The sequence below is a fragment of the Rutidosis leptorrhynchoides genome, chromosome 9 (assembly GCF_046630445.1).
Source record: "Rutidosis leptorrhynchoides isolate AG116_Rl617_1_P2 chromosome 9, CSIRO_AGI_Rlap_v1, whole genome shotgun sequence".
Taxonomy (NCBI): Eukaryota; Viridiplantae; Streptophyta; class Magnoliopsida; order Asterales; family Asteraceae; genus Rutidosis; species Rutidosis leptorrhynchoides.
Genome location: NC_092341.1, coordinates 347,637,427 through 347,658,546, shown reverse-complemented (window position 1 = coordinate 347,658,546; position 21,120 = coordinate 347,637,427).

Here is a 21,120-nt window from a genome sequence, read left to right as displayed (position 1 = left end):
TTCGGGATCGAAGAAGATTCTTCTTCATTAACGGTACTTATCGGTCCCACCACTTTGGTCTTGGGGGTAAAATTTTCAACGTTATCGTTTTTCCAAGAGTACAAATTTGTCTCCCTTACTTCTTCTTCATCCATAGATGGATCGATGATTTCGTCGGTTGAGGCTAATGTGTCGATATGTTGTGAAATTGGTAAAGATGAATAAAAAGTATCATCGGGATAGTTGGTGATTTCGGAGCTCTCGAATTCATCAAAATTCGATGATATGAGATTTTCTTGCACACGACTCCTCAGATCAACAGGTGTGTAATCTGATAGAGTTTCAGCTTTCCGATTTACAAACTCTCTCATTTATTCATTTTGAGAATCAAGTTCTTCGAGTTTGATTTTCATATAATCTAAAGAATTTTCAGGCACATAATTTTCCTCGTCTTTTGGTTGTTGAGTTTGGATATATTCTTGGAAATAATCCCAATTAGAATTGTATTCCTTATAATCATTCCATTCAGGTTCCATGGGTGCATAATTTTCCATAGGAACGTAATAATAACATTCCCATGTTGAGTGATAATCTCCACAGATTTCACAGCCAGTTATTGTTTCGTCATTCGTGATCCAAGATTGACCGAACGAATTGTCATCAACACCCGTTTGAGAGTATTGATTAAATTGATTTCGGATGTCATAAAGAGTTTCCAAAATATTCTCGAGATTTTCCATAATGCGCTTATTACCAAATTTTAGCTACAATGTGGTGCATTTACTTAATTATCCTATTAGTTATAAAAATAAAAATTATATAAGTTATCAAATTAATAGACTTTTCTGCTTTTGCCCACGTTTCGAATAGCCAAAAGATGCAGCAGAGGGGCAGGATTCTTTTAGTCTCAATATAATTGAGTACTGTTTGGCTCCAATAACCCGGTCCACGTACAAATCCAACTATTACTACGAACCAGAAAATTTTGATGTCTATCAATTTAACCACTTAAAACAATTTTTCGTTTGAAATTTAAAGAAATATTAGATAAGAAATAGAGAAAATTCCAAGTCCTAAAAACTAGAATGGCGAGAAATAAGAGAGAAAAAGAGCGCGTCGAAAAACGTCGAAAAATAAAAAGATAAGAAAGTAGCGCGTCGAAACTTAAAAAGAAACTAAAATTTGTAGCGTCGTAAAATTCTAAAGCACCTAAATCTTAGTCTAAGAAAAAGCACTTAAGGGATTTTACGGCAAATCTTAAAAATCTAGAAATAAAATAACTACGGCAAAAAACTATGTCTTAAATTAAATACGAGCGAAAAAAATTTAAAAATATTACAAGAAACGATTAAAAAGGTACGAAATATAAAAAATAAAACTAAAGTTTATGAAAATATAATTTTTATATTATTTATTTTATAAAACTATTAATTTTATAATTTATTAAAACTTAATATAACTTAAAAATACAAGTTAAAATAAAACTAAAACTAATTTTATTTAATTAAAACCCTAATTATTAATAATAATAAAATTTTAAACCCTAATTTCGTATTAATTGCAGTCCTAGGTTTGACCTGTCAGAAGACCTCCGCGAGTGCGGTATGGTCCAGTTGAAATGCTCCGCGAGTCGCGGAGGGTTCAATTTTAGCTCAAAAGGGGTCGATTTTTACAGGTTCAGTTTTTTTTTTTTTTTTTTACTTTTTATATTATACATAAAATATAAATATAACTTAAATAAAAATTTAATTTTAAAACTAAAATAAAAATACTTATAAATATTATAAACTCTTAAAAATATAAATGTATTTTTCGATAAAGAGCACCTCAACTTGTCAAGAAATGTAATCTACAAACATCATCCCACAGCAACAATTTGATTTCCTGACCGTAACCCCTTTTAAACAATACCGCCAGTTAAACAAACCCGGGACACGCCGCACTTCTATGCCATGAGAAGGAAGACTTTCGACACCTTTAAAGTGAGCTGATGTTATGCGAGGCGTATATGAAATAGCTTATATTTTACTAGGAAATACTATTAAATACGATACAATTTTATACAAGATATTTATTTATTTATAGAATGGATATACCTAAACCTTTCTATAACACTTATAGGCAGTGTACCTAATCGTACAGTAGTGTAGTTTTTAGTAAGTCCGGTTCGTTCCACAGGAAAATCTTTTAAACAAAGCTTAACGCTATATTAGTTTTATCTTATAAAAATACAAATATATATAAGTAATATTATTATTATAAAAAGGGGGTTTTTACCGTTTAATGACCGGTTTGTCGATTTTTAAAACTTTTAGTCGCAGTTAAAACCTAATGTAAAATATTAGATAAATAAAAGACTTAATTTAAAGCGTAAAGTAAATAACAATAATGAAATTGCGAATAATAAAAGTGCGATAAAATAAACTTGCGATAATTAAAGAGTACGATAATTAAAAGTGCAATTAAATACGATGACAATAAATAAAAGTGCGATAATTAGAAGTGCAATTAAATATGAAAATAAAGGAATTATGCTTATTTAAACTTCCGTAATCATGATGTTTGACGTGTTGATTTTAGTTTATTCCCATGGGTTAATTGTTCTTTGTCCCGGATTATTTAATATGTCCATCTGGTTTTTGTCCATAACAGTCCATCAGTCATAAATATAAAGTGCGAGTGTCCTCGTCAAATTATCCTTATACCCGAAGTTAAATATTCCAACTAATTGGGGACTTAAACTGTAACAAGGTCTTAATACTTTGTTTAATAATTACACCAGGATATCGACTGCGTGTAATCCAAGGTTTTAATACTTTGTTATCAATTATGCCAAGTGTCCTTGTACATAATTTCACCCCTGTTTTAATAATTCCATAGACTATTAATCCATACCCGTGTCCGGTTAAATGAACGATTATTCGTACATATAAATATCCCGCCCATCGTGTCCGATCGAGTGTATGTGGTTATTTATAGGGACGTCCAATTGTAAATCTTTATATTAAAATTAACAAACTATCATTTAGTTAAACAAATATAAAGCCCATTAATAGCCCATAGTCTAATTTCCACAAGTGTCGTTCTTTTGTCCAAACCCCAATTATGGTACAAAGCCCAATTACTCAATTTTAGTAATTAGCCCAACATCATGATTACTTTGTTTTAAATAAGCATAATAATAATTTAGTTACGAGACATTAATTTTAAAAAGGAGAACATAACTTACATTGAGTATTTATCGCGTAGTGTTACACGGACAGAACTTCGACTTTAGAGCCCGTAAAATAACCTTTACATAACCCAAACTAATCTAATATAAAACTACACTATATATATATATATATATATATATATATATATATATATATATATATATTTATTATTATTATAGAGGAGTATTATTATTATTATTTTTTTTGTTAAACTCGGCAGAAGCTCGTTGTATTTATAGGACATTTCTGATTTTGGCTGCTCCTCGAGTGCGGAGGTTTAAGCCTTCACAGCTCCGCGAGTGCGGAGTTACTGAATCCAGCTCACCAAATTTTGGATCCTAGCTTTGTCGACATATTTATTATATATATATAATATATAAATAATTTATATAATTATTTAAATATTATATTATATTCTTGTGCATAGTTGACTTGTAATTTTAGGCCCGTTGCGTCACGCGTTGATAGTTGGCTCAGGTGCCGGTTCCGGATTTTCGAACGTCCTTTCGTATAATTCAATATCTTGTACTTTGAGTTTCGCAACTTGTACTCTTGTTATTTTTAGACGTTTCTCATCAATAAATTGAACCACTTGGATTGTATCTTGTACATTTGAGCTTTTTGGACGTTTGCGTCTTCAAATCTTCATTTTCGCCTTTTGTCTTCGCACTTATTTAATATAAACGAATATTACTTGAAATAGAACAATTGCAACTGAAAACTTTACATATTGGAAGGATATTGATACTAAATATATGTTCATTTGGAGCACTATCATGAGCTACAATCGAATCACCGTTACTCGCTTGGGATTAAATGTAAATCAAACCCTCTCTGTTTCTGGCAATCATCTCACTAGACTGTGAGATACCGGGTCGGAGTCCGACCCGACTCTATCAACCCTATCACCTAAGTGATCCATCCGTACACAAAACCATCTACTCGATCTATCTTTACAACAAAGAATAGACTACCTAGTAGAACAAACACGTGGACACAACCATCAAGATACTCATGAGAGAACACTACCACATCCTTGATCCTCCACCTTACCGCTTTCCCTTTCACCGTTGGAACACTGACCACATACGCGCGCACAAATTCAGACGAACCTAATTCTTTAACCTGAGTCATCTCCCACTGTACGGATGTTGTAATACCAATGAATCCCACAAGAATATCTCGTTCATCTTCTCCAGTCAATTGCAACATAGTTGCCATTGGAGGTGATCTAACCAAAGTCTCGAAATCTCTAGTGCTTCTTAATCGACTAAACTGTTTAGTGGCTTCAAGGCTCCCACTCAAACCCGATTCCCCACTAGTTTCAAGTCTTCCTGAGCTCCCACTCAAACAAGATCCCTCAACAAAATCAGAAAGTTCAAGCATGCTAGGATTTTCAGTACCTATTCGCTCACCTAGCCATTCCTCAATAGGAATCTTAACCATATACATGGTTCCCCTTTTTACCCCACAAGCAATGGTCCGACCGCCTTTAGGCACTCTCCACCTTTGATCTCCAAACGAAACATGACAATTTTCATCATCCAACTGCCCAACTGAAATTAACCTTTTCGCGAGCTTGGGAACGAACCTCACGTTTCTCAAGATTCAAATATAATCCAAGTGTTTTATAGCAAGATCACCAATACCTGCAATCTCAAGTAGATTTTCGTCCGCAACTCGAACTCTACCTGAATACCGCCTGAAATTAAACATTTCTTTCATGTAGGGGGACACATGATACGAGGCACCCGAACATAAAATCCAAGATTCGTCAAGAAATTCCTCATGGCAAATCAAAGCATCTTCAATCACCGCCGCTGTGCTCTCACCCGTCTTCACACCCGGGCACTGTGATCTAAAGTGACCGACTTGCTGACAATTCCAACAAACAACGTTTCTTCCTTGAGATGGATCTCTCTTAGATCTTATCCTGCTTCTACTTCTACCCCTAGATCTGCCAGATGCATTTAAAAGAGAACCCGAATTTTCACAATCTTTTCTTCTAATTCCCTCACTGAGAATTAAATCATGGATCCCTTCAAATGTCAACTTAGTAGTTCCAGATGAACCACTGACTGCTGTAACCGTGCCAGACCAACTCTCGGGTAACGATGACAGAAGAAACAAGGCTTTCAGCTCATCTTCAAATTTAACATCAACTAATTTAAGATGAGTCAAAATTAGATTGAATTCATTAACATGATCTGCTGCAGAAGATCCTTCTTTCATCTTTGTATTAACAAGCTGCCTGATCAGGAAGACTTTATTTAAAGCCGAGGGTTTCTCGTACATATTTGACAAAGAAGTAAACACTCCTTTAGTCGTGGTTTCAACCACGATGTTGTAGGAGACATTCTTGGCCAGAGAAAGTCGAACTACTCCGAGTGCTTTTCTATCCAGGAGATCTCACTCCTCTTGCTTCATCTCTTCGGGTTTAACACCAGTGATCGGCTGATATAAACCCTTCTGATATAAGTACGTCTTCGATCTGCATCTTCCAGAAGCTAAAATCTGGCCCATCAAACTTATCTATCTTTATTGTGTCTTTATCTGCCATTGCTCCAGGTAACACGTAAACCTTGTGCTCTGATACCACTTGTTAGGAAATCTAGGTGAGCCCTAACAAGAACTTGATAACCCTAGTTATCAAACCCACCGTGCAACAAACAAATAATTTTCAACACAAAAAAAGACAAGAACAATTAACGTGGTTATGTCCAATCATTTAATTCAAACGAATTGGTTTAATCCACGGCCAAACAAAGAGGATTTTATTATATTTTTCGTAGGTATACAATGCAGGTTTCATATGAGGGTTTATATAGGGCAAAAAACGAAATAGGAACAATCTAGATTACTTGCTGAATACGAACATTGTCGTGTTTCGCGACACTTTGTCACGTTCCGTGACAAACTGCATCAAAAACGTGACAAAGTTGAAATGTCCCGTTCTTATTGATTAAAAACGTTCCATATTAATTGATTTCGTTGCGAGGTTTTGACCTCTATATGAGACGTTTTTCAAAGACTGCATTCATTTTTAAACAAACCATAACCTTTATTTCATCAATAAAGGTTTAAAAAGCTTTACGTAGATCATCAAATAATGATAATCTAAAATATCCTGTTTACACACGACCATTACATAATGGTTTACAATACAAATATGTTACAACAAAATAAGTTTCTTGAATGCAGTTTTTACACAATATCATACAAGCATGGACTCCAAATCTTGTCCTTATTTAAGTATGCGACAGCGGAAGCTCTTAGTATTCACCTGAGAATAAACATGCTTTAAACGTCAACAAAAATGTTGGTGAGTTATAGGTTTAACCTATATATATCAAATCGTAACAATAGACCACAAGATTTCATATTTCAATACACATCCCATACATAGAGATAAAAATCATTCATATGGTGAACACCTGGTAACCGACAATAACAAGATGCATATATAAGAATATCCCCATCATTCCGGGACACCCTTCGGATATGATATAAATTTCGAAGTACTAAAGCATCCGGTACTTTGGATGGGGTTTGTTAGGCCCAATAGATCTATCTTTAGGATTCGCGTCAATTAGAGTGTCTGTTCCCTAATTCTTAGATTACCAGACTTAATAAAAAGGGGCATATTCGATTTCGATAATTCAACCATAGAATGTAGTTTCACGTACTTGTGTCTATTTTGTAAATCATTTATAAAACCTTCATGTATTCTCATCCCAAAAATATTAGATTTTAAAAGTGGGACTATAACTCACTTTCACAGATTTTTACTTCGTCGGGAAGTAAGACTTGGCCACTGGTTGATTCACGAACCTATAACAATATATACATATATATCAAAGTATGTTCAAAATATATTTACAACACTTTTAATATATTTTGATGTTTTAAGTTTCTTAAGTCAGCTGTCCTCGTTAGTAACCTACAACTAGTTGTCCACAGTTAGATGTACAGAAATAAATCGATAAATATTATCTTGAATCAATCCACGACCCAGTGTATACGTATCTCAGTATTGATCACAACTCAAACTATATATATTTTGGAATCAACCTCAACCCTGTAAAGCTAACTCCAACATTCACATATAGAGTGTCTATGGTTGTTCCGAAATATATATAGATGTGTCGACATGATAGGTCGAAACATTGTATACGTGTCTATGGTATCTCAAGATTACATAATATATAATACAAGTTGATTAAGTTATGGTTGGAATAGATTTGTTACCAATTTTCACGTAGCTAAAATGAGAAAAATTATCCAATCTTGTTTTACCCATAACTTCTTCATTTTAAATCCGTTTTGAGTGAATCAAATTGCTATGGTTTCATATTGAACTCTATTTTATGAATCTAAACAAAAAAAGTATAGGTTTCTAGTCGGAAAAATAAGTTACAAGTCGTTTTTGTAAAGGTAGTCATTTCAGTCGAAAGAACGACGTCTAGATGACCATTTTAGAAAACATACTTCCACTTTGAGTTTAACCATAATTTTTGGATATAGTTTCATGTTCATAATAAAAATCATTTTCTCAGAATAACAACTTTTAAATCAAAGTTTATCATAGTTTTTAATTAACTAACCCAAAACAGCCCGCGGTGTTACTACGACGGCGTAAATCCGGTTTTACGGTGTTTTTCGTGTTTCCAGGTTTTAAATCATTAAGTTAGCATATCATATAGATATAGAACATGTGTTTAGTTGATTTTAAAAGTCAAGTTAGAAGGATTAACTTTTGTTTGCGAACAAGTTTAGAATTAACTAAACTATGTTCTAGTGATTACAAGTTTAAACCTTCGAATAAGATAGCTTTATATGTATGAATCGAATGATGTTATGAACATCATTACTACCTTAAGTTCCTTGGATGAACCTACTGGAAAAGAGAAAAATGGATCTAGCTTCAATGGATCCTTGGATGGCTCAAAGTTCTTGAAGCAAAATCATGACAAGAAAACAAGTTCAAGTAAGATCATCACTTGAAATAAGATTGTTATAGTTATAGAAATTGAACCAAAGTTTGAATATGATTATTACCTTGTATTGGAATGATAACCTACTGTAAGAAACAAAGATTTCTTGAGGTTGGATGATCACCTTACAAGATTGGAAGTGAGCTAGCAAACTTGAAAGTATTCTTGATTTTATGAAACTAGAACTTTTGGAATTTATGAAGAACACTTAGAACTTGAAGATAGAACTTGAGAGAGTTCAATTAGATGAAGAAAATTGAAGAATGAAAGTGTTTGTAGGTGTTTTTGGTCGTTGGTGTATGGATTAGATATAAAGGATATGTAATTTTGTTTTCATGTAAATAAGTCATGAATGATTACTCATATTTTTGTAATCTTATGAGATATTTCATGCTAGTTGCCAAATGATGGTTCCCACATGTGTTAGGTGACTCACATGGGCTGCTAAGAGCTGATCATTGGAGTGTATATACCAATAGTACATACATCTAAAAGCTGTGTATTGTACGAGTACGAATACGGGTGCATACGAGTAGAATTGTTGATGAAACTGAACGAGAATGTAATTGTAAGCATTTTTGTTAAGTAGAAGTATTTTAATAAGTGTATTGAAGTCTTTCAAAAGTGTATAAATACATATTAAAACACTACATGTATATACATTTTAACTGAGTCGTTAAGTCATCGTTAGTCGTTACATGTAAGTGTTGTTTTGAAACCTTTAGGTTAACGATCTTGTTAAATGTTGTTAACCCAATGTTTATAATAACAAAAGAGATTTTAAATTATTATATTATCATGATATTATGATGTACGAATATCTCTTAATATGATATATATACATTAAATGTCGTTACAACGATAAACGTTACATATATGTCTCGTTTCAAAATCATTAAGTTAGTAGTCTTGTTTTTACATATGTAGTTCATTGTTAATATAATTAATGATATGTTTACTTATCATAATATCATGTTAACTATATATATAACCATATATATGTCATCATATAGTTTTTTACAAGTTTTAACGTTCGTGAATCACCGGTCAACTTGGGTGGTCAATTGTCTATATGAAACCTATTTCAATTAATCAAGTCTTAACAAGTTTGATTGCTTAACATGTTGGAAACATTTAATCATGTAAACATCAATCTCAATTAATATATATAAACATGGAAAAGTTCGGGTCACTACAGTACCTACCCGTTAAATAAATTTCGTCCCGAAATTTTAAGCTGTTGAAGGTGTTGACGAATCTTCTGGAAATAGATGCGGGTATTTCTTCTTCATCTGATCTTCACGCTCCCAGGTGAACTCGGGTCCTCTACGAGCATTCCATCGAACCTTAACAATTGGTATCTTGTTTTGGCTTAAGTCTTTTAACCTCACGATCCATTATTTCGACGGGTTCTTCGATGAATTGGAGTTTTTCGTTGATTTGGATTTCATCTAACGGAATAGTGAGATCTTCTTTAGCAAAACATTTCTTCAAATTCGAGACGTGGAAAGTGTTATGTACAGCCGCGAGTTGTTGAGGTAACTCAAGTCGGTAAGCTACTGGTCCGACACGATCAATAATCTTGAATGGTCCAATATACCTTGGATTTAATTTCCCTCGTTTACCAAATCGAACAACGCCTTTCCAAGGTGAAACTTTAAGCATGACCATCTCTCCAATTTCAAATTCTATATCTTTTCTTTTAATGTCAGCGTAGCTCTTTTGTCGACTTTGGGCGGTTTTCAACCGTTGTTGAATTTGGATGATCTTCTCGGTAGTTTCTTGTATAATCTCCGGACCCGTAATCTGTCTATCCCCCACTTCACTCCAACAAATCGGAGACCTGCACTTTCTACCATAAAGTGCTTCAAACGGCGCCATCTCAATGCTTGAATGGTAGCTGTTGTTGTAGGAAAATTCTGCTAACGGTAGATGTCGATCCCAACTGTTTCCGAAATCAATAACACATGCTCGTAGCATGTCTTCAAGCGTTTGTATCGTCCTTTCGCTCTGCCCATCAGTTTGTGGATGATAGGCAGTACTCATGTCTAGACGAGTTCCTAATGCTTGCTGTAATGTCTGCCAGAATCTTGAAATAAATCTGCCATCCCTATCAGAGATAATAGAGATTGGTATTCCATGTCTGGAGATGACTTCCTTCAAATACAGTCGTGCTAACTTCTCCATCTTGTCATCTTCTCTTATTGGTAGGAAGTGTGCTGATTTGGTGAGACGATCAACTATTACCCAAATAGTATCAAAACCACTTGCAGTCCTTGGCAATTTAGTGATGAAATCCATGGTAATGTTTTCCCATTTCCATTCCGGGATTTCGGGTTGTTGAAGTAGACCTGATGGTTTCTGATGCTCAGCTTTGACCTTAGAACACGTCAAACATTCTCCTACGTATTTAGCAACATCGGCTTTCATACCCGGCCACCAAAAATGTTTCTTGAGATCCTTGTACATCTTCCCCGTTCCAGGATGTATTGAGTATCTGGTTTTATGAGCTTCTCTAAGTACCATTTCTCTCATATCTCCAAATTTTGGTACCCAAATCCTTTCAGCCCTATACCGGGTTCCGTCTTCCCGAATATTAAGATGCTTCTCCGATCCTTTGGGTATTTCATCCTTTAAATTTCCCGCTTTTAAAACTCCTTGTTGCGCCTCCTTTATTTGAGTAGTAATGTTATTATGAATCATTATATTCATAGATTTTACTCGAATGGGTTCTCTGTCCTTCCTGCTCAAGGCATCGGCTACCACATTTGCCTTCCCCGGATGGTAACGAATCTCAAAGTCGTAATCATTCAATAATTCAATCCACCTACGCTGCCTCATATTCAGTTGTTTCTGATTAAATATGTGTTGAAGACTTTTGTGGTCGGTATATATAATACTTTTGACCCCATATAAGTAGTGCCTCCAAGTCTTTAATGCAAAAACAACCGCGCCTAATTCCAAATCATGCGTCGTATAATTTTGTTCGTGAATCTTCAATTGTCTAGACGCATAAGCAATCACCTTCGTTCGTTGCATTAATACACAACCGAGACCTTGCTTTGATGCGTCACAATAAATCACAAAATCATCATTCCCTTCAGGCAATGACAATATAGGTGCCGTAGTTAGCTTTTTCTTCAATAACTGAAACGCTTTCTCTTGTTCATCATTCCATTCAAATTTCTTCCCTTTATGCGTTAATGCAGTCAAGGGTTTTGCTATTCTGGAAAAGTCTTGGATGAACCTTCTGTAGTAACCAGCTAGTGCTAAAAACTGGCGTATGTGTTTCGGAGTTTTCGGGGTTTCCCACTTTTCAACAGTTTCTATCTTTGCCGGATCCACCTTAATACCTTCTTTGTTCACTATGTGACCGAGGAATTGAACTTCTTCCAACCAAAATGCACACTTTGAAAACTTAGCGTACAATTCTTCCTTCCTCAATACTTCTAACACCTTTCTCAAATGTTCACCGTGTTCTTGGTCATTCTTTGAGTAAATAAGTATGTCATCAATGAAAACAATGACAAACTTGTCAAGGTATGGTCCACACACTCGGTTCATAAGGTCCATGAACACAGCTGGTGCATTAGTTAAACCAAACGGCATGACCATAAACTCGTAATGACCGTAACGTGTTCTGAAAGCAGTCTTTGGAATATCATCTTCTTTCACCCGCATTTGATGATACCCGGAACGTAAGTCAATCTTTGAATAAACAGACGAGCCTTGTAGTTGATCAAATAAGTCGTCGATTCTCGGTAGTGGGTAGCGGTTCTTGATGGTAAGTTTGTTCAACTCTCGGTAGTCGATACACAACCTGAATGTACCATCTTTCTTCTTGACAAACAAAACAGGAGCTCCCCACGGTGATGTGCTTGGTCGAATGAAACCACGCTCTAAAAGTTCTTGTAATTGGCTTTGCAGTTCTTTCATCTCGCTGGGTGCGAGTCTGTAAGGAGCACGAGCTATTGGTGCAGCTCCTGGTACAAGATCTATTTGAAATTCAACGGATCGATGTGGGGGTAATCCCGGTAATTCTTTCGGAAATACATCGGGAAATTCTTTTGCAATGGGAACATCATTGATGCTCTTTTCTTCAGTTTGTACTTTCTCGACGTGTGCTAGAACAGCATAGCAACCTTTTCTTATTAGTTTTTGTGCCTTCAAATTACTAATAAGATGTAGCTTCGTGTTGCCCTTTTCTCCGTACACCATTAAGGGTTTTCCTTTTTCTCGTATAATGCGAATTGCATTTTTGTAACAAACGATCTCCGCTTTCACTTCTTTCAACCAGTCCATACCGATTATCACATCAAAACTCCCTAACTCTACTGGTATCAAATCAATCTTAAATGTTTCGCTAACCAGTTTAATTTCTCGATTCCGACATATATTATCTGCTGAAATTAATTTACCATTTGCTAATTCGAGTAAAAATTTACTATCCAAAGGCGTCAATGGACAACTTAATTTAGCACAAAAATCTCTACTCATATAGCTTCTATCCGCACCCGAATCAAATAAAACGTAAGCAGATTTATTGTCAATAAGAAACGTACCCGTAACAAGCTCCGGGTCTTCTTGTGCTTCTGCCGCATTAATATTGAAAACTCTTCCGCGGCCTTGTCCATTCGTGTTCTCCTGGTTCGGGCAATTTCTAATAATGTGGCCCGGTTTTCCACATTTATAACAAACTACATTGGCATAACTTGCTCCGACACTACTTGCTCCGCCATTACTCGTTCCGACACCATTTGTTCCTTTCGTTCTATTAACCCCTGGTCCGTAGGCCTCACATTTCGCCGCGCTATGACCATTTCTTTTACACTTGTTGCAAAATTTGGTGCAGAACCCCGAGTGATTCTTTTCACACCTTTGGCATAGCTGCTTCTGATTGTTGTTGTTATTGCAGTTATTATTGTTGTTGGGATGATTGTTGTAGTTGCTGCTGTTGTTGTTGGGCCGTTTGTTGTAGTTGCGATTGATGTTGCGATTGTTGGGATAATTGTTGCGATTATTGTTGTAATTGCTGTTGTTGTTGTATTGGTGATTCTTATCACCGTTTTCCTCCCACTTTCTTTTGACTTGCTTCACATTAGCCTCTTCAGCAGTCTGTTCTTTAATTCTTTCTTCAATCTGGTTCACTAGTTTGTGAGCCATTCTACATGCCTGTTGTATGGAGGCGGGCTCGTGTGAACTTGTATCTTCTTGGATTCTTTCCGGTAATCCTTTAACAAACGCGTCGATCTTCTCTTCCTCATCTTCGAATGCTCCCGGACACAATAGGCACAATTCTGTGAATCGTCTTTCGTACGTGGTAATATCAAATCCTTGGGTTCGTAACCCTCTAAGTTCTGTCTTGAGCTTATTGACCTCGGTTCTGGGACGGTACTTCTCGTTCATCAAGTGCTTGAATGCTGACCACGGTAGTGCGTACGCATCATCTTGTCCCACTTGCTCTAGATAGGTATTCCACCATGTTAACGCAGAACCTGTGAAGGTATGCGTAGCGTACTTCACTTTGTCCTCTTCAGTACACTTACTTATGGCAAACACCGATTCAACCTTCTCGGTCCACCGTTTCAATCCGATCGGTCCTTCGGTTCCATCAAATTCCAAAGGTTTGCAGGCAGTGAATTCTTTGTAGGTGCATCCTACACGATTTCCTATACTGCTAGATCCAAGGTTATTGTTGGTATGTAGCGCAGCCTGTACTGCGGCTATGTTTGAAGCTAGAAAAGTACGGAATTCCTCTTCATTCATATTCACGGTGTGTCGAGTGGTCGGTGCCATTTCCTTCAAAATAGTTAAATGGAACAAGTTAATCATACAGAATATTAAGAGTAGTTAATAGTATTTCGTAGCATAATATGAACTCATTTATAAAAGCTTTTTCTTCATATTAGCGTTTTATAAGTTTAAATTCGGGTAGTACCTACCCGTTAAGTTCATACTTAGTAGCTAATATACAATTCAACTACTACAATTCTATATGAAAAACTGATTATAATAATATTTCACGTTCAAACTTTTATACAATATTTTACAAACTTACAATACCGCTTATTTTACATAAAGCATGAAATATAGCACACAATAACTTTGATACAAGATAGTTGTGAAGACAATTCTAGCTAGTACACAAGTCGTTCAGCAAAGGCAATAAAGACACGTAATTCATACGTCCAGAAACAAGTCATGCATTCTGGTTTTACTAGGACTACTTCCCATCCTTGGTCTTGTGCAACATAACCGTTATGGCCGTTGATAAGACAGCGTGTTGTAACGTCATCAAAGGGACGAGGGTTACGTAATGTCCAACAGTCCCGTAATAATCTAAAAACCTCATTTCTTACCCCAATTACCGACTCCGTCACTTGTGGAAACGTTTTGTTTAATAGTTGTAGCCCGATGTTCTTGTTCTCACTTTGGTGAGAAGCGAACATTACTAATCCGTAAGCATAACATGCTTCTTTATGTTGCATGTTAGCCGCTTTTTCTAAATCACGAAGTCCAATATTCGGATATATTGAGTCAAAATAATTTCTTAACCCGTTGCGTAAAATAGCATTTGGGTTCCCCGCAATATATGCGTCAAAGTAAACACATCGTAACTTATGGGTTTCCCAATGTGATATCCCCCATCTTTCAAACGAAAGTCTCTTATAAACCAAGACATTCTTGGAACGTTCTTCGAATGTCTTACAAACTGATCTCGCCTTAAATAGTTGTGCCGAAGAATTCTGGCCGACTCTAGACAAGATTTCATCAATCATGTCTCCGGGTAGGTCTCTTAAAATATTGGGTTGTCTATCCATTTTGTGTTTTTAAACTGTAAAATAGACAAGAGTTAGATTCATAAAAAAAAATACTTATTAATACAAGCAATTTTTACATATATCATAAAGCATAAGAATACTATATTCCATATATTACACCACACGAATACAACTATCTTATTCCGACTCGCTCGTTTCTTCTTCTTCGGTTTTGGTTCGTTTTGCCAGGTTTCTAGGGATATATGATGTTCCCCTAATACGAGCCGTCGTTGTCCACATTGGTTTAGAAAAACCTGGTGGTTTAGAGGTTCCCGGGTCATTGTTACAACTTAAGGACTTCGGGGGTTGACGATACATATAAAGTTCATCGGGGTTAGAATTAGATTTCTCTATTTTTATGCCCTTTCCCTTATTATTTTCTTTTGCCTTTTTAAATTCAGTTGGGGTAATTTCTATAACATCATCGGAATTCTCGTCGGAATCCGATTCATCGGAGAATTGGTAATCCTCCCAATATTTTGCTTCCTTGGCGGAAACACCATTGACCATAATTAACTTTGGTCGGTTGGTTGAGGATTTTCTTTTACTTAACCGTTTTATTATTTCCCCCACCGGTTCTATTTCTTCATCCGGTTCCGATTCTTCTTCCGGTTCCGATTCTTCTTCCGGTTCCGACTCTTCTTCCGGTTCCTCTTCGGGAACTTGTGAATCAGTCCACAAATCATTCCAATTTACATTTGACTCTTCATTATTATTAGGTGAGTCAATGGGACTTGTTCTAGAGGTAGACATCTATCACATAATATCAAACACGTTAAGAGATTAATATATCACATAATATTCATATGTTAAAAATATATAGTTTCCAACAAAAATGTTAAGCAATCATTTTTAAAGAAAACACGGTCGAAGTCCAGACTCACTAATGCATCCTAACAAACTCGATAAGACACACTAATGCAAATTTTCTGGTTCTCTAAGACCAACGCTCGGATACCAACTGAAATGTCCCGTTCTTATTGATTAAAAACGTTCCATATTAATTGATTTCGTTGCGAGGTTTTGACCTCTATATGAGACGTTTTTCAAAGACTGCATTCATTTTTAAACAAACCATAACCTTTATTTCATCAATAAAGGTTTAAAAAGCTTTACGTAGATCATCAAATAATGATAATCTAAAATATCCTGTTTACACACGACCATTACATAATGGTTTACAATACAAATATGTTACAACAAAATAAGTTTCTTGAATGCAGTTTTTACACAATATCATACAAGCATGGACTCCAAATCTTGTCCTTATTTAAGTATGCGACAGCGGAAGCTCTTAGTATTCACCTGAGAATAAACATGCTTTAAACGTCAACAAAAATGTTGGTGAGTTATAGGTTTAACCTATATATATCAAATCGTAACAATAGACCACAAGATTTCATATTTCAATACACATCCCATACATAGAGATAAAAATCATTCATATGGTGAACACCTGGTAACCGACAATAACAAGATGCATATATAAGAATATCCCCATCATTCCGGGACACCCTTCGGATATGATATAAATTTCGAAGTACTAAAGCATCCGGTACTTTGGATGGGGTTTGTTAGGCCCAATAGATCTATCTTTAGGATTCGCGTCAATTAGAGTGTCTGTTCCCTAATTCTTAGATTACCAGACTTAATAAAAAGGGGCATATTCGATTTCGATAATTCAACCATAGAATGTAGTTTCACGTACTTGTGTCTATTTTGTAAATCATTTATAAAACCTTCATGTATTCTCATCCCAAAAATATTAGATTTTAAAAGTGGGACTATAACTCACTTTCACAGATTTTTACTTCGTCGGGAAGTAAGACTTGGCCACTGGTTGATTCACGAACCTATAACAATATATACATATATATCAAAGTATGTTCAAAATATATTTACAACACTTTTAATATATTTTGATGTTTTAAGTTTCTTAAGTCAGCTGTCCTCGTTAGTAACCTACAACTAGTTGTCCACAGTTAGATGTACAGAAATAAATCGATAAATATTATCTTGAATCAATCCACGACCCAGTGTATACGTATCTCAGTATTGATCACAACTCAAACTATATATATTTTGGAATCAACCTCAACCCTGTAAAGCTAACTCCAACATTCACATATAGAGTGTCTATGGTTGTTCCGAAATATATATAGATGTGTCGACATGATAGGTCGAAACATTGTATACGTGTCTATGGTATCTCAAGATTACATAATATATAATACAAGTTGATTAAGTTATGGTTGGAATAGATTTGTTACCAATTTTCACGTAGCTAAAATGAGAAAAATTATCCAATCTTGTTTTACCCATAACTTCTTCATTTTAAATCCGTTTTGAGTGAATCAAATTGCTATGGTTTCATATTGAACTCTATTTTATGAATCTAAACAAAAAAAGTATAGGTTTCTAGTCGGAAAAATAAGTTACAAGTCGTTTTTGTAAAGGTAGTCATTTCAGTCGAAAGAACGACGTCTAGATGACCATTTTAGAAAACATACTTCCACTTTGAGTTTAACCATAATTTTTGGATATAGTTTCATGTTCATAATAAAAATCATTTTCTCAGAATAACAACTTTTAAATCAAAGTTTATCATAGTTTTTAATTAACTAACCCAAAACAGCCCGCGGTGTTACTACGACGGCGTAAATCCGGTTTTACGGTGTTTTTCGTGTTTCCAGGTTTTAAATCATTAAGTTAGCATATCATATAGATATAGAACATGTGTTTAGTTGATTTTAAAAGTCAAGTTAGAAGGATTAACTTTTGTTTGCGAACAAGTTTAGAATTAACTAAACTATGTTCTAGTGATTACAAGTTTAAACCTTCGAATAAGATAGCTTTATATGTATGAATCGAATGATGTTATGAACATCATTACTACCTTAAGTTCCTTGGATGAACCTACTGGAAAAGAGAAAAATGGATCTAGCTTCAATGGATCCTTGGATGGCTCAAAGTTCTTGAAGCAAAATCATGACACGAAAACAAGTTCAAGTAAGATCATCACTTGAAATAAGATTGTTATAGTTATAGAAATTGAACCAAAGTTTGAATATGATTATTACCTTGTATTGGAATGATAACCTACTGTAAGAAACAAAGATTTCTTGAGGTTGGATGATCACCTTACAAGATTGGAAGTGAGCTAGCAAACTTGAAAGTATTCTTGATTTTATGAAACTAGAACTTTTGGAATTTATGAAGAACACTTAGAACTTGAAGATAGAACTTGAGAGAGTTCAATTAGATGAAGAAAATTGAAGAATGAAAGTGTTTGTAGGTGTTTTTGGTCGTTGGTGTATGGATTAGATATAAAGGATATGTAATTTTGTTTTCATGTAAATAAGTCATGAATGATTACTCATATTTTTGTAATCTTATGAGATATTTCATGCTAGTTGCCAAATGATGGTTCCCACATGTGTTAGGTGACTCACATGGGCTGCTAAGAGCTGATCATTGGAGTGTATATACCAATAGTACATACATCTAAAAGCTGTGTATTGTACGAGTACGAATACGGGTGCATACGAGTAGAATTGTTGATGAAACTGAACGAGAATGTAATTGTAAGCATTTTTGTTAAGTAGAAGTATTTTAATAAGTGTATTGAAGTCTTTCAAAAGTGTATAAATACATATTAAAACACTACATGTATATACATTTTAACTGAGTCGTTAAGTCATCGTTAGTCGTTACATGTAAGTGTTGTTTTGAAACCTTTAGGTTAACGATCTTGTTAAATGTTGTTAACCCAATGTTTATAATAACAAAAGAGATTTTAAATTATTATATTATCATGATATTATGATGTACGAATATCTCTTAATATGATATATATACATTAAATGTCGTTACAACGATAAACGTTACATATATGTCTCGTTTCAAAATCATTAAGTTAGTAGTCTTGTTTTTACATATGTAGTTCATTGTTAATATAATTAATGATATGTTTACTTATCATAATATCATGTTAACTATATATATAACCATATATATGTCATCATATAGTTTTTTACAAGTTTTAACGTTCGTGAATCACCGGTCAACTTGGGTGGTCAATTGTCTATATGAAACCTATTTCAATTAATCAAGTCTTAACAAGTTTGATTGCTTAACATGTTGGAAACATTTAATCATGTAAACATCAATCTCAATTAATATATATAAACATGGAAAAGTTCGGGTCACTACAAAAGTGGTCCAAAACGCGATAGCTTCTGACACCCACTTCTGCCATATTTGTCTCGTTTCAGTGCACTTTATCACTTTCCAGTCTTGTCCCGTTTTGCGACAAACATCACTGGAACACGATAAACATCACCCGAACAAGATAAACATCACCCGAACACGATAACTTCAGCTCATTCGTTTTGATCTTCTTTGCACCCAACACCATTCTCCGTTCACACACGCATTCACACCATTCCACCTCCTCAAAGTTTTCTTATAAATATGAGTGCAAACCTCCTTTGTAATTCATTCAGAAATATGTAATCACAACCTAGTTAGTGTGTGTGAGTTAAGTGTAATCCTAACCTAGAGTGAATACATCTCTAAATAGTGATGAGAACTCCTAGTGAGTTAGTTTGAGAGTTTTATTTATTTATTTGAGTTTTGTAATACTCGTGTAATCTATTCTTGTGAGTAATAGAGTTATTTTCTTTAAAATTTGTATCTACCAACGTCCAGGCGATCCTCTCATAATCACAACAAATTTTTGTACTAAAAAAAAAAATTCACTGGGGCGGGTGACCCCACTTGCCCCTCTTTATTTCCGCCTTTAATTGTATAGTACAATTTTTTAATTAAAGTTTATGATGGATAAAATAATTTTGATGATGAAAAAATCAATCAATAATGCAAAATAGCAAACATGCTTGACCTTCATAACACTCACAAAATGACAACACATACAAAAATTAAAAGGAAAAAAAATGCATGTAAATGGGAGGTTAAACACTTAAACATATACTCCGTAACTAAGACGTATTGTTTTGTCTTGGAGCGAAATGGTCCGGGTCCGGGCTGCTTTGTCACTGCGTTGATCAGTACTGTGGGTCGAGCTCGGTCCAGCTTGTGCTTTCAGCAAGTCTGCTCCTAGCTTAATATCTCGGTTTATGTTTAGGCTTCGTGTGCAGTATAGTTTTTTCTTCGATTTTAATATGTTTTCGTGTTATTGGAGGTATAGTGTCTCCTTCGTTTTTCTGGATACTATATTGTACATGTAAATACTTATATTATATTGAATAAAAGGTTCTGCTTGCTGTTAAAAAAAAAAAGTAATGATTCATTATTTATTCTAGGACTTGTTGTATCGGTTTGGTAAAGGGGCGTTGCATGCCCATGTGGCACCCAACCAACACCATAAATTGTAAGTATCAATGCGTGGGATGGGTGTATTTTACCTCTGTCAAGCAACGTACCAAGCAACGTTCGTTGCCAATTTTTTTTTATTATTTAAAAAATGTTATTTTTATCCTCTTTTAATATTTAACCCAATTATATTTTAACATATCATCACAATACTCTTAACCCACATCACCACTACTCCACAAACATAACCCACACGTTCTACTCATCAAAAAGCAACACACGCTCTCAACTCACGCCCTCAACCACTACAAGTGGTCTAATAGCTTGTTGACAAGGGTTGTAAGTGAGTACGTGAGTACGTGGCCATGGACAAGGGTTGTATAAATGTAAGACAAGAGTTGTGTAAATGTAACTTTAGTAATTTTGAATTTCTTATTGGACCTGAATCAAAGTCAACAAGGGTTCTATAAATGTAACTTGTTTAGCAATAACATACGGAGTATTAACTAGCTACCTTACTAACACTGTGACATTATTAATTAATGATAAATAATTTATAAATAATGTGTGACTGCCATGAAAAACTTAGCCGTTGAAGGGAGCGGCAGTCGGTGGTAGTAGTTGTTAAATAAATAAATAAATAAATAAATACTACGTAAATAAATAATGAAAATATAGCCGTTACACTTGGGGGCACGTGACAATGAGAAGTCTGAATCTAAATGGACACTTTGCTTGCTGACATATTCTTTGTCTTGCACCCAAAACTACTTCTCT